Source organism: Sus scrofa, chromosome 3 (assembly GCF_000003025.6).
Source record: "Sus scrofa isolate TJ Tabasco breed Duroc chromosome 3, Sscrofa11.1, whole genome shotgun sequence".
Lineage (NCBI taxonomy): Eukaryota > Metazoa > Chordata > Mammalia > Artiodactyla > Suidae > Sus > Sus scrofa.
Genome location: NC_010445.4, coordinates 124,682,179 through 124,698,043, shown reverse-complemented (window position 1 = coordinate 124,698,043; position 15,865 = coordinate 124,682,179). Strand labels below are relative to the sequence as shown.

The window sequence follows — 15,865 nt, the reverse complement described above, 5'->3', positions numbered from 1 at the left end:
TTCCCCTACTGCCAACACCCTCAGAATCTATCTTTCCTGTCTCCCAACTCTGTGAGTTGTCTTCATTAAAGGTAAAGAATCTTTAAGAAGCTGTGCATCGGTACTTTGAATTTTAACACTCAAATGAGCAGTGACTGGACAAGCCCTTTGTGTGTGATGAAAGCCCCAAAGCTACAACTCAGTATGAAAATCCAGTGATTCCGCACATATCAGGAGATGGTAGGATCAAAACTGCGTTTAGGGCTGATGAATGAAATGTGTTATTAAAGATAATTCTTCCAAAAGCAGTACTAATTATCTCAGCATTAACATTTCTCATTTAATTCAGCCCTGATTAAACTTTTTCTTTCAGAAGGAGGAAATTGAAAATGTGAAACACAGGTTAAGAGGTTAAGGGTCTGACAAATGTGGTTATCAGTTGGAAAGAAGCTCTCTGAGGCTCACACATGGGGCTGAGTTATGCACCCTTCCTAATGCATGCCAGGTGATACCTGGAGAACAGCTTCTTCTTACATAGCTGTAACTTCAACATTCTTTTAAGAAGCAAAGTGAAAGGATTTTTTTTTTTCTTTTTTACAGCCACACCTGTGGCATATAAAAGTTCCCAGGCCAGGGGTTGAATCAGAGCTGCAGCTACACCCTACCCCACAGCCACAGCAACACAAGATCCTAGCAGTATCTGCGACCTATGCTGCAGCTTACAGCATCACAAGATATTTAAACCACTGAGCCATGCCAGGGATTGAGTTGACATTCTCTCGGGGACAACAACAGCTCCTTAACCCACTGAGCCACAACAGGAACTCTCTGAAGGATGTTAATACTGATTTTAAAATATCGTGTGACTTTTCCATTGGCCCTCTGGGCTGGGCTCATTGTTACCAGGCACCTGGCTTCTTCCTCTGTCCTTTGAAATTGAAATTGTCTGGTTACCTGACCTTCTCCCTCACCAGTCAGAGCCTCTCAGGGTTGAGGGCAATGATGTCAGTACCTTCATATCCTCTGCATCCAGCATAACACTTGGCACAGAGTAGAAGCCCAATACCTGCTTGACAGACAGAATGACCAGAGGGCTGATAACCTGAATAGCTTCTATTTTCATTTACCAGCATTACCATCTCAATCCTTTTTGCTCCCCAGTCATTTATTCATTTCTTGGCTGGAGAGCCCAATGCTTGAGCAAAATGCTTGGGTTTGGGTGGAACGGAGATTAAGGCAAAGACTAACCGACGGAGAATAATAAAATGCAAACTTATAACTCCTGAATTTCAGAATGAAAGGTGGAGTTTCAGAACCCATTTCCCATGTGAAATTCTTGGCTTGCTTTTGCTAACAGTCAAGCTAAAAAAAGGAAGTTTTCACAAAAGAGGTATTTTTCTTCTTGGCCTGGAAAATCGATTTCAACGTTAATCTTGCTCCTTGGAATATTCACCCCTCCCCACCCTCTTCCATCTAGCAAAATACTCTTCATCTTTCCCAGCCCATCTCAGATGTCAGCTCTTCAAACAAGGATCATCGTCGCTAATATCTGGAGAGTACTAACCCTGGAATGGGCTGGGCTCAGTGTTTTACAGAATGATGTCACTTGCTGCTCACAATTCTCCATCAAATCAGGACTATTATGTATCAGAAATTTACAGATGAGGGTACTAAAGCCTATAGAGGTGACATCATTGTCTGAGCTCAAACTTGAAGTGGTTCAGAGATTGAACACAGGAAGGTTGACACGGCTGGGCTTGACCTGGGAGGACATGCTGGCTCCTTCTGAGGTCCTCTGAGATGCTCTCAGACAGAGCCAGCCCTTTTCTTTATTAAGACCCCACACCCGCCCTGGCCAATTCTCAGGTGGCTACCACAGCCTCTTAACTCTTCACAGCTCCAAGCTCGCGCTTGCAACACCCCCTCAAGACAGTTGCCAAGACAGCCAATCTTCTAGAAACAACCTCCATTTCTGTTCCTCCTTTGCACTTTGAACAACAGTCTTTGATCACTGCTCTTGTGGTTTCTTCTGTTCCACTCCTCTCGTCTCTGCTGATCCACCATCTTAGAAGCACAATACCGCCCGGGTTTTGCTTTCCTTGACATGGCTCTGCATCAAGAAGGGAATCCAAGGTTTTGCGTTTCCTCTGCCTAATAGAGCATCAAGCAGGGAACACAAATTTCAGCATTGTGTTCAAAGCAATGATGAGTGTATTTTATCTTATTTTCTCAATTTTTTGGAAGTCATCATGCCGATATAATATATTCATACATCCTGCTACCACCCTGATACAGCAGAGCAGGGAATTAGAGCTCAAAATAGCATTTACAGTGTAATCCTCCAGCTCAACCCTAACTTTTCTAACAAATGATGCTTATCAGTCCAGAAACATGTTGTGTGTTAGTCTTCCTTTTCTCCAATCGCTTTTCCTTCTTAAAAAAAAAAAAAAACCCTTTATATATGATCCACAACTGACATATTTGAGGTTCTCAGAAAATAGATGTGTCAGTATATAAATCACATCCAACCAAAATGCTCCCCAGGACACCATGCCTGTGGGACTCGCAAAGCTAAACCAAGAGAGGAGGAACCAGTTTGGGTTCTGTTTTGCTATTTCTATTGAAGATGAATGTTGGGCATCCCTGAAACTAGGGTAAATTCTCACCCTACTGAGAATTAGGTGGATAACATGGTACTCGTCTTCTCAATAAAGATCAGTCCTGCACCATTGCTTGTACAAAGGTTTTCCCCCCCTTTCAGACATATCATATAAGCTGACCTTCTTTTTCTGTACAGGCTATTGTCATAGAAGACAGTACAAAGGAACCATGGAATAATGGCTAAGAAAACTGATAATCACTTTCTGGCAGTGTAACTTTGAGTGGGGTGTAAATTCCCCAGGTCTTCTCGTTTTCATCAGAAAAGTGGGGTTAGTAATATGAATAATTCTTTTATTGGATTGTAAGGATTCAATGACTTGATGCATGTAATGTCTTATCATAACTGCTAATACACATTCTCCATTATTACTACGTAGTGGAGGTAACATTAAATTGGGAGAAAGAAGACTCAAGTTTATCTCTACTAACCAACCTAGTAGTCTTGGGTATACCACTTAGTCTTGCTGGATCTAGAGAGCCCTCCAGTCTGGTCCAGGTTCTTGTCAAGCCAGTTTCCCAGCAACTCCAGCTGTGTATAGTCAACCACTGTTACCCCAGCCTCGAGTCTTCCCTTTCATTCATCCTCGCCTTGCTCATACCACGTGGGCACACATGCACTCACACACAGGTACCTGTGCACACGACGCTCGCCCTCCTCTGCGTCTTTGCTCACCCCTGGCCTTGCCTTGCCATCGCCTGGCTAGCTCCTCTGCTAAAAAGACATTTGCCAGAACGGCTTGCTGACTCTCTGAGTCTGACTCTAAGCCTTTCCTTGGTCATGTCCCACACAGCTCTGTTATCATGACCTGTTTTAATGTCTGCATCTTTCACAAGATGTGGAGCTGCACAGGGAAAAGATAGTATCTTATGGAAGCCTCTGATGTCTGGCATATCCTGAGCCCACAGTATGAGCTTCGGAAATGGTTGTTGAAATGCTGACTTAATGGTGGCGTCTCTCAAACAAGAGGAAGAATTCGGTCTTCTTGAGCTGGGGTGTGGGACTGGTGACAGCAGCTTATGAAAATAAACCACTGGGCTTTTAATTTGGTACATGCCTGCCACCAACCCCTGAGAAACACAGGACTGGGTTCTTTTCTTAAATTATTTTTCTATTTAAAAAATTTTAAAAATTTAAGTATAATTGATTCCCAAGGTTGTGTTAGTTTCAGGTGTACAGCAAAGTAGAATAAGCTATATATTTATTGATTTATATTTAATATAAATATATTTTATATAATCTATATTATATGTTAAAATACATATACATAATAAAACATATTAATATATATTTATATGTAATCTTCTTCAAATTCTTTCCTCTTATAGGTTATTTCAGTTTATTCCATTGCGGACTTATTACAGTAAATTAAGTAGCATTCCCTGTGCTATATAGTAGGTACTTGTTGGTTATCTATTTTATACAAAGTAGCATGTATATGTTAATCTCAAACTCTGAATTTTCCCCTCACCCCTTTACCCCCTTTGGTAGCCATAAGTTTGTTTTCTATGTTCGTGGACCTATTTCTGTTTTGTAAATAAGTTCATTTGTACCTTTTTTAAAGATTCCACATATAAGTGATATCACACATTACTTGTCTTTCTCAGGCCTAAATATATATATATATATATATATATTTTTTTTTTTTTGGTCTTTTTAGGGCCACACCTGTGGCATATGGAGGTTCCCAGGCTAGGGGTCCAATTGGAGCTATAGCTGCCAGCCTACACCAGAGCCACAGCAATGCCAGATCCAAGATGCGTCTGAGACCTACACTACAGCTCATGGCAACACCGGATCCTTAACCCACTGAGCAAGGCCAGGGATCGAACCTGCAACCTCACAGTTCCTAGTCAGATTCGCTTCCACTGTGCCACAATGGGAACTCCTCAGGCCTATATTCTTAATTCTACCCTGGTGTCCACGAAGGTCAAATGGGGTAGCAGGTGGCAGAAGGAGATTTATGAAATATTGCTCACACTTACGAAAGCCTGATGAAGTTGCTACCCTTACCCATGAAGAATCTGTTCAAACTTAGTCAATGCCACGTATATTTGTCTCGAAACAAAATGACGGTGGTCACGCTTGCTCTTCATGGTGATCAGATGTTCTGAGAAGGATATTCTCTTTGATTGTTATAGAATGATAACAAAAACTTGGTTATTATCTTCTAGGTACACTTTTACAGACGGGCAAATTATTCGAAAAATCCTAAAGAGTGGGGGCCATTCAGGAAGGATCCATCTGGGAGTTAAAAAGAGGGAACTCCTGCAAAAGAAGATGGAAGCCGTCCCATTCCTTTGCTGGCATTTCTGGGAGCTTGCTGATCTGTTCTGATGAACTTTTGCAATGAAGTCCCACAAACAGAATGCCTTAAACAACACACATGCATTGTCTCCCGGTTTTGGAGGCGGGGCGTCTGCGATCAAGGCGTCAGCTGGGTTGGTTCCATCTGAGAGCGGAGGAGCTGTTCCCAGCCTCTCACTTTGACTTGGAAGATGGCCGACTTCTCCCTCTCTCTCCGCACAGCAGCCTCTCTCCATGCGTGTCTGTGTGTACATTGGCCTTTTATAAGATCACCCTAATGACCTCACTTTAACTTGAATACTTCTGTAAAAACCCTCTCTCCGAAGCAGGTCACATTCTCATGTACTAGGGGTTAGGACTCCTACATAGGAATTTTGGGAGGGGCACAATTCAGCCCATAACTTTTGGGGACCACCTAAGCCTCAGGTCTTTGTGGCCTCCGGAATGGTATTGGCACTTTCATTATTCACCACCCCACCCACCTCCACCCCAACATTCATTCCTTACAAATTTGCAGTGAGGCACATGGATAACATTTCCTGAATCCTAACTTCCTTTTCTGCTGCTGCAAAGCTGTTATTCTCTTTGGTTTCTCCTTTCATCAACCTGGCTGCCAACCAACGTCTAAAAAAAAAAAAAAAAAATCCTCACACTGCAAGCTGAGTTCCTGCCTCGGGTCGATGTGGCTTTATTGATATTCCAGCATGGTCTGCACCACGATTTATGCTCTGCAGTTTGTGAACCACAGACCCAAGGGGAAAAGAGATAGTGAAAGAGGGGATTTTTCAACCACTTTATATGCAGTGAGTGAATCTCACTTTCCTGCCACCTTATTTCAGTCCTTAAATATCCTTTTCTCTGCCTGGACATTAGAAATGACAAAAGGTCTACATTCTTCAGGTTGAAATATGAGTCCTGGAAGATCTGTAGTCAGAGTTACCTCTTAATGCAAATGGACCTATGGACTTGTGCATCCTTCTGATTTGGGGTGAGTAGAGGATGCCTGTGTTGGGGTCTGAAGTGACAGGAACAGCTGCTGGTCTATGAGAGAACTTATTATTCAGGACCTCAAGGGCAGAAGCCATACCCTAAACCTGAGTCCTCATGTGCCACGGTGTAGGGACAAACTGGAGCTCATGGTGAGAGAATTGAGGGCGGTTACTTAGAATATTGATCTGCTCAGAACAGGACTGTTAAAACCATGCAAACCCTCCAGGGGTAGTGAGTACTCCAGCCCCCCATTTAGAAAGGGGGGAAGGACACAATAGCAGGGCTGAGGAGAACTTAGAGATGATTTTATAGGAGGAAAAAAAAATGTCGGCCATGCCACTGAGTTTAGTATATATTGATTTCATAGTAAGAGAAAACCGATAAATAAAATAACTTAAAACCTCTATTTCTGGTTAAGTGGAATCATTGTAAATGGTTTGCACAAATAGAGGAGAAAGAGAGGAAAAGGGATGAGGTGAGGGAGACTAGAGGGAGGGGGAGAGGGTAGTGGAAATTTCCACAGTGTGGTCTCCCGTGGACACTGGAGGACCAATCCATTTACTATGCAAGCTTCCCAATGGTTGGATTTGGTGAAAAGAGCTCCTGAGGAAGAAAAGGTGAAGTTGCTGATGGGTTTTGCTCCAGGAACGGCAAGCAGTTTCTTTCCAAGCCTGAGGAAACACACAGTAACAGTGATTCACAAGAGTAACCACTTCAGGTGGGCAGCTCTTTGGTGGAGCATTTGTCTGACTCTCAAGTCCTCCAAGGTGGGGGATGGGGAGACTCTTGGAAGGGATGACGTAGTCCTACTGCAAAGCGCTCCAGGTTGGGAATCCAAGGTCCGGGTCCAGTTTGCCTTGTCTACACCGAGCAGATTCCAAAAGTTCTCTGAGGCAGGAGTAGAACTCACGTCTCTTGGGCACCAGCCTAGGCTTGCGTTCACTTGGCCTTTTGTTTTTTCTCCCAGCAGGATTACTGATTTTTTCAGTCAGCTCTGCCCTGTGAATTTCCTGATATTAAAAATCTGTCTTAGTCACCTCTGCTTTTGTCTGGTGTTTGGCTGAAGAGATGACAGAGAAATAACCCAACCTGAAGGGCACCTTCCAAATTATTAGTTATCAGGGCACTACTCTAAGTATGCTCTTACATTTGTAACCAAAATGTAAAGACCGTATTTTTAACTAACCTTTTTCATCATTGGATTATTCCAAGGCCATCCCTTCTCTTTCTGGCTTTCTTCCTTGCAGGATTATTTGTCAAGAATCCACGGGGTTTAAGTGCCGTGCACGCCTAATGATGATCCGCGCCATGAGTTTTAGTCAGGTCTGCTATGTTCCATGTAAATCTGCCAGATCCCTTGAGCAAAATTTGTTAGTGTTTCCTCTACCTAAAAATTAAAGCCCAAGTGTCTTGACAGGGCAAGAAGGTCCATAGGCTCTTGATCACCTGCAAGGGGGGACGTGGGTGGGGACAGGGCTGGGGGATGAGGCTGGAATGAGACGAGGGCACATCATGGAGGGTCACATATTCCTGGTTGAGGGACGTGGACTTGGGAGCAAATGAGGGTCTGTAAAGAGCATCATCTCTAAATCTTGCTCCACATTCTGCAGTTTGTCCCATATCCTAATCCTGGGGTCACTATTCTCAGCACCCACTGCTACGGGTGGTGCTATTATTACTAAATTCCTGCTTTTTGCACTCAACAATTCAGTTGCTCTATCCCCAGAACTGTAATGGGTGTTGGAAAACACCAAAAGGATATATGACCTGGTTCTTATCTTCTAGAAATACACCACCATAGAGGCTAGGAGACCTGCCATTGTTGCTTTTCATATTTATTTATTTGGAACATATTTATGGAATGCTATAGCTCTAGGTTTTAACCATATGGATTCTGAAAACAGACAACATGGATTCAAATTCTCATATAATGTGGGCATAGTAATTACCCTTTGGCATTGTGTTGAGAATTAAAAAAGGCAATGGCCCTGCTATGCATGGGACTGTATTTGACCCACATAAGCATGCTAAAGATGTGATGTTGCATCATTCTTTTAAGGTGTGGGGTGCCAGAGACACAACAGAATGCCAGGTAGGCGTGCTTTACAGCATCATGGGATGGCAAATAGTGAGTGGCTAAACAGAGTAATTAGTGTTGAAATTCATGCTCTGTCCCGAGAGACAGGGCAGATTCTACTTTGGAAAGATTGTCTGAGGCAAGGCTCAGAAAGATGACATTTAAGTCTGGACTATAAGAAGAGTTGTCACTGGAAGTGCCAGAGAGAGTGATTCCCAGCTGAGGGATCCAAGAGCCAAAAGCCTTTGCAGTGGTGCAGACAGGGGCTTGTTCTAGAAACTAGTAGTGGGCCAAGTGGGCCTGGTGCTTGGTGAGCAGAGGGGTGGGGTGGCAGGAGGTGCAGCTAGGAGGAGATGGGGACTAGTCGTGCTGGGTCTTGCAGCCTCCGTTAGGAGCTGAGACACTATTCCAAGCGTAAGGGGGAAAGCAGCAAAGTGACATGCTATTCATGGCTTTGCTTCCAATGTGCAATGGTTGATCTGCTGTCTTCCAGGCTCTCTGAAACAAGGAGTGGGTGTGCAGGTTCAAAAAGGCAGAGAACAAAACTGCAGCCCTGGTTGGAAATTGGGATGCACTTGGGAGGAATGAAAATATTCTTTATGTGTAGAAATAGTACAGGGACATGGGAACCTTCTGGTCAGAGGTACATGACAAAGCAGTCCCACTTCTGAAGGGTGGACACGTCCACAGCTGTTCACATTTGGCAGGTACGGATGAATTCTAAGCATGCGCGCTGGGAGCATTCAGCCTGCTAGCTAGTATGCCAGGCCCTGCACTGGGCTGAGGACATAAAGATAAATCAGACATGAATTTACCCTCCTCTGTTGCCAGGGGCTGACCAGGGCGCACCAGTACTATGTGTGTGAGATGTGCCATGGTGCAGGAGAGGAGCTGAGAGTTCTCCTTGGCACAGAGAAGGGAGAATTCTGCTCTGGGGGAGCACAGGACAGGTGTAACAAAGGGATAATATGAAGAAGGTCATCTCCTCCCGACCTCTCCTGCCCCCGTCAAGTGCACTGGATGGATTTGCTCCTGTCCCATTTCCTCAGAGGCTAGTTTGCTCCCCAGGTCACAAAGTGCTGATCTGAAACACTCACCCATGTCATAAAGGAGCATGGGCTCAGAGAGGGTGCTGTGTTCTCTCGCTTAAAAGGAATATTTCAGCCTGAATGGGAGCCACCAAAAGAAGGTCTTCGCTCAGGTTTTATTTTTGAGAATTTTTGGTGTGCCAGTAGTCATGACGGGAGAAGACTATGAGAAGTTACAGAGCATGAATACTACCTACGAATACTGTTTTTACATTCACTCTGCTAAGTGAGTAGGTTTGTTAGTCCCATTTATAAGAGTATGTCCATTCACTCAGCCTACATTGATTGAGCTCTCGTATGTCAGGCATGGCACTGGATTCTGGGGATTCTACAAGATTCAGGCCCCGTCCCCAGCCTTAAGAACCTCACTGTTCCAGGGAGAATCAGGTAAATAAATATGTCCCATTGGAGAGGAAGCCAAGGCGTTCTGTATGACCTGAAGTGTAAAACGGATACCAATGGAGGCAGGTGATTAGCAGATGGATTTCAGCTCAATATTAAGAAAAACTTTCCGGTTGTTGAGCTTGTCAAGAGCAGGCACCCTTCCCAGGATGGCACGCACAAGGCACATGCCAGTTAATGGTGCAGCTAGACCTTGTGGAGGACCCTGTAAGGGGGACAAGCAGCAACATATCAAAGGCAGATCATGGCACCGGGCTTGGAGTCCTGCACCTCCCTTCCAGCTGCTACTCCAGAGAAGGTCCACTGTCAAGTCCAGCCAAGCCTAGACCCAGCCTTGGTTTAGGTAAGAAAGATACCTTGAAGTTCAGAGGATGGGGTTGGGGTTAAATGACAGATGGACAGGGAACTTCAGCCTCATCAAGGGGATTTGCTGGACACTTTTGCTCCTTCACTCATGGGTCCACTGGTACATGGAATCCTTTTAGGGTCTGATAAAGCCTAACCCAGCTAGAAGCCACAGGTCTCATAAATACCACTGAAATGTACATGAGAATATCATGAATGCAGTAAGCAGATATGGCCAATTGAGGTCTCTGCGTAAAACCCGTCAGTGTCCCCTTAATGTGCCCTTGGGATAAGTCTGGGTACTTGCTATCAATCCGAAAGTTCCTCATGATCTGCTCCTAATTTTCTGCCCCCCACTCCTCTTCCCACCTCGCCCTTTATATCCCCTCCCCACAAGCAAATGCTGCCTTATATCTAGCTCCCATTCCTTCCATTCCTCAGGGAGTGCCTCGGGGACAGATGGTCAGTTCCTGCCTCTGTGCTCCCCCACGGTGCCCAGAACAGTGACTCGCAGACTAGGGATCAAAAACGTTGTCCTTTAGAAGCTTAGGAAGGTACAAAGACAGATCTCACACTGTCACCTAGCCATGGGTGGGGGCTGTGACTGGGGAGGTGTTTCTTGGAGGTGGTCATTTTTGTTCTTTCATGGCAGAGGATCACACTGTTCAAATCAGAAATGACCTAGATTTCTTCTTAATGGACTCAGGGCTGTTGAGCAGAGCTTGGCCTTTTCTCTAATGGGGAGAATAATAACCACGGCCATTCCCTGCAGGCGTGGTGCTGAGAGCCTGGAGTGCCTGTTCATCCCATAATAGCCACGTGGCTCATAAGATCCTTGGGAAATGGGTTTTCAAGATCCAAGACTCAGGAACAGGGTCAGTGGAGGCTGCATTTTAGGAGGACCCTACCCTGGAGTAAATAAGACAACAGTTTTCTTTCTTTTTTGCAGGAAATAATCACTGATACCACATTGTAATTAATGTAGGAGCCACGTCTGGATATATTAAGATTTTGTTCCTAAAAGACTCTGAAAAGAAGACAGTATTTTTCAACATCTTGTGTTGAATGGGTATAGAGGATGCTTCAAGAAGGGCTTTTAAGACCCATCCCTTAATGACAAGCCTCAAACCAGATTTGGTCCAGTCTGCTTAGTAGCTGCATTTGGAGGCAACGCCTCTGCCTTGCAGCCTGTGAGGTGGACACAGCACCTTGTGGGTAGGTGGTGGGGAGGCCTCAGTGAGATGGCAGGTAGGGTACCTTGCATCAGCCAGGGTTACAGGCAGTGCTTCGTGTGGGGCCGCCCCTCTCCCCCGGTTCCCTTCTACTCCTCCAAGCAGATCTGCAAGAAAGTGGATTGAAACTCAGGATTTAGAAGGGATTCTTCTGTATGGAGGGTGAAGTGAAGATTCTTCATGACCTCTTTAGTTGTCAGCACGCGAGATGTCATTACAGTATCAGTAACTAACTGCTCACAGGTGTGTGCACCACAGTGCAAAAGTTGCATTCCCGGTTCTCAACTGATTTAGCCTTTATGGGAACTCTGTAAGCAGAACAGATGGCGGGGGTAGGGGAGTCTCCTGAGGATGAAGCGACTCATTGAGAGTGACAAGGTGAGGTGGCATCCACTGTGGAAAGGCCTGAGGCAGCAGCCACTTTGGGAAACTCAGGGGCATATGAGTCTAAATCAAACTCTAGGCTCAGGGAGGATGAGGAGCCTATTAAGGTCAAGCACTTAGGTTTCTCCCACTGTTTTTCAAATATGCTTTTTGAATAACATGATTGCTTTGGCTCTTGGACCATTATGAATCTTACAGAGACAGTCTCAGAAGACTTGGGGACTAGCTGGTGGCCAGTTCCTCAGGTGACGTAAGGTCTGATTCTAAAGCACTACTTCTTTTTTTTTTAGGGCTGCACCTGAGGCATATGGACGTTCACAGCCACAGAAAAGCAAGGATCTGAGCTGCATCTGTGACCTACACCAAAGCTCATGGCAATGCCGGTTCTCTGACCCACTAAGCAAGGTCAGGGATCGAACCTGCATCCTTATGGATACTAGTCAGATTCGTTTCCACTGAGCCATGATGGGAACTCCCTAAAGCACTATTTCTTAACCTGGCTGCATCTAATAAATAACTGGAAAGCTTAAAAAACTCTGTGACTGAACCTTGCAGAAGACAGTCAGATATAATTGTTCGAGGTGGGACCCAGCCATCATGTTTTTCAAGCTTCCCAGATGTTTATAACATGAATCGAGCATTGAGAACCACGCCCAATGACAAGGTAAGAATAAGCCAGACGTGAGGCAAACGGGTGCCCTGGAGGAGATGCTATTTATAAGAAGAAGTTAGTAAGCTCTCATCCCTTGACTAGAATCAGGAGATTGAATAACTGTCTGACCAGGGTTGTGACACGCTGCCCCCTTCCAGTTTGGTAAGAACCAGGCTCTTGGTGCGGCATTCAAAGCTCTCCACAGTGGGTCAGCATCTGTAGTTTTAGCCTCATCTCCTACATCTTGTGATTCAGCTACATAAGACTATGCAGTACCCCCAGGCACAACCTGCATTTTCTCACATCACTGCTCTGCCTCCTTCCTCAGTGTTCTGTCTACCCCACTCTGCATGGTGACCACCTATTCACCCTTAGAAGCCCAGGTCCACAGTTCCCTGCTTCTGGACCCTCTCAACCACCGCAGGCCAGTAGTCAACCCCTTTCTGAGTGTTCCCAGTAACTGGTTTATGCCTGAGGGGAAGACAGGAAGTCTATGTCCCCCTTGCAGTCTGTATACCCCTTCGTTCTGTTTTCTCAGTCACCTCTCTTGGGTGCCTGTCCAAGACCAGGTGGTTAATAGACGCGGGTCATTTCCACAGAAAAGAAAATCATGGACCTGGAGAATGGACTTGTGGTTGCCAAGGGGGAGGGGGAGGGAGTAGGGTGGATGGGGAGCTTGGGGTTAAGAGAAGCAAACTATTGCCTTTGGAATGGATAAGCAATGAGATCCTGCCATTTAGCACTGGGAACTATGTCTAGTTATTTATGATGGAGCAGGATAATGTGAGAAAAAAGAATGTATACATGTATGTGTAACTGGGTCACCATGCTGTACAGTAGAAAAAAAATTGTATTGGGGAAATAACAATTAAAAAAATAGACGTAGGTCAAATGACCGAATGAATAGCAACAACATGGCTCTGGTTTAGAACTGGGAACTGAGACTGAATTAATTCTCCCTAATTTATTTTCCTACATGCCAATCACATGTGCTCTGAGCCACTCTGTTCCTAGGAGTGCTGCTTGTGTCCTCCCACAGACGAGCTTCCGAGAGGAAACTGAGCTTCCGAGAAGAAACGTGGTACCTCAAGGATGCCCCGACGATATTAGAACAAGGAAGGGTGGACCTTTTACTAGTCGGTCTGGTTTTCTATCTCCTGCGGTGAAGCTCCTGGTCATCACCTGTCCATGGGGCATGGTGAGCGCTGTGCTTGGGGTGTGGGACTGCTGCCACTAAGGCAGGGTTAATGAGCCCAGTTCAGATCCGTCCACTCCCAGGGCTTTGACTTCTACCTATGCATCCTCACCGCCCGCATTCGAATGTCTTACCCAGTTTTTGCTCACACAGTCACTGTGTCCTGGACACTGTCACTTGAATTTTTTAGCAAGGTCTCAAATGCTGAAATGGAAATCACCTTCTTGAATTCTTCTCACTCCCTATCAGGAAATGAGGCACACACATGGTGGGTGGTGGGGGCTGGGGTGCATGGGGGGACTCTCTTCCCTTTCTTTATCCTCATCAGCTACATCTAATTGCTCACAAGATTTTGCTGATGTCACTTCTGAGACATCCTTTCTCAGTTCTGGACCTGGTTTCTTGGCCTAGTCTTTGAGAGCCCTCCATTTGGGGCTGCTTATTATTTTCCCAAAAAAAGACACCCTCCAAACATTAAAAAAAAAATGGTTCCTTTCCCCTGGATTCATGGATGATGTCAAAAAGGATAATTACCTCTTCCACCCTCAGTTATGATTCTATTTTGAAATCCTCTTCCTCTAATTAAAAACAACATTGCTAACTCCTCATGTGAGTTGAGCCTGAGTCATTTGTGCAGTAAAATCAGCAAAGTGGCATCAATAACTCTGTGATGCAGGAATCAGGCTCCCCAGTCTCCCCCTTGGAAGTGGGCAGCACACCTCTGCTCCCCTGCCACATGCTCCAGATCACGCATGGCGAACAAAGTACATCGTGTTTGGAGTAATTTTCTCCAAAGTTTTTCTTTTAAATGCCTAGGAGAGCCCCTGGCATGCATAGGAACTCAATCAATATTATCTATCATTATTTTTTCCTCCCAGCATGTATTCTTTAGGGATTTTAAAATATGCATAATTCCTGCTCATGACATGACTAATCCCCCGAGGTGATGACTGGTCTCCAATTTTCACTCTAGTGAGCATATGGATGTGTCTGTCACCTCATTTTCTTCAATCCCACTAGTCATCAAAGACTTGTAAAAGTTAGAGTTGGAAAACCTATAGAGATCACCAAGCACAATCCCTTATTTTCACATGGGTGAACCAAGGTCACACAACTTATCAACATCAGTTTAGTGGGCACTGAGTTTTAGAAATACACAACACACGTTAAATCTAGGCTTCTCCCCGGAAGAGGTAACTGCAGACTGTTATAAGTGGGGTCAGTGAAGGAGCAGTTACTTCGGAAGCATCTCAATGCATCCTGAGTTGCCAACTAAAGAATTGGTCTTGTTAGTCAATCAATTAAGGGAAAAGGCAGTTCAGGAGAAGGAAAGCCTTTCACGAGAGCACAGGAGGATCTCAGGATCCACGTATCCCTGGAGTGTAGACGTGAAGGGTGAGGAGAGTGTGGGAAGGGCTAAGAGGTTAGGCTGGTTCTAGATGATGAAGGAACGTCAACCTCATGCTAAAGACTTTGGATGTTGTCATGAACTATTAGGGCAGCAATAAGAGTGTTTCAGCAAAGGATGATCCATCACCTTGTGTTTTACTGGGGTGGCCATGTTGGCTCATCTCTACCCACAACCTTCCCCTCTGGGTGTTATCATCCATTGGTTCAACCAAGAAGCTTGGAATCCTTTTGATTCTTGCTTCCTCACTTTCTTTCATCCATATCATCCCAAGTTCATTCATCACACCTCCTAAGGCTCCCTCGAATCTTTCTATTTTTCTCAGTCACCATTGCACCTTCTTCGTCAGAACCACCATCATCTCTTGCTCAAACTCCTGTAACCATCTCCAAATGGATTTTCCCTCTTCCACTTAAGTCCCCAGCTTCCCCTTCTCTCACAGTAGCCAGAGATATCTTTGAAAATACAAATCCCTTCAGATGGATACATCACTCTGGCTGAAACATCTTAGGGGCTTCTTACTAAATACTTTCCAAATGTCTTCTTGTAGCCTGCAGTGTCTTGCCTGGTCTGGACCTTGCTGACAGCTCCAGGTTCACTGTCTCTACTTCAGTCTCTTCCCATCATTTGATGCACTTCCCCCTCCTCCTGTCCTTGAAGCTGACACATTCTTCTCACCTCTTTCCTCTCTGCTGCCAGGCTTTTCTCAGGCTTCTGTACTGATGACTCCTTTCACCTCTCAGACTCAGCACTCTGTAATCCACTCAGAAACACCTTCCTGACTCTACTCCCCTACCTCCATCAGTCTCTCTCGCTGTGCCCATTTCTTTTCCTTGAGAGCACTTATCAAACTGTGCTTTAGGTTTTTTTTTTTAAATGATTTATTCACAATTCCCAGTACAATGCTTGCCACACAGTAGGTGCTCAATAAAAGTTTGTGGAATGGATGACTCTTTCATATGCATTGCTAAAGACTAGATTTTGGTAACCCTGGTGTGCAAGCTCGCCCTCTGAATTTGGAATGGTTGCCTGGACCAAGCTAAGCCAATTTATTGGCAGATCATCAACTAATCATATTCTCTCTCTCAAGAATTCAACTGAGATATTGAGACTCTAGTCAGTTGATGGTGACTATTGGACCTCCAAC

At 45.0% G+C, this 15,865-nt stretch overlaps 1 long non-coding RNA gene across 1 annotated transcript in view; it reads left to right on the top strand.

The window, feature by feature from the left end:
* LOC106509907 overlaps nucleotides 1-7,373 on the top strand; it is a 55,732-nt gene extending 48,359 nt beyond the window's left edge. The window contains exon 3 of the long non-coding RNA XR_002342851.1: nucleotides 4,813-7,373. This is a non-coding gene — a long non-coding RNA (uncharacterized LOC106509907). The remainder of the gene's footprint in view (nucleotides 1-4,812) is intronic.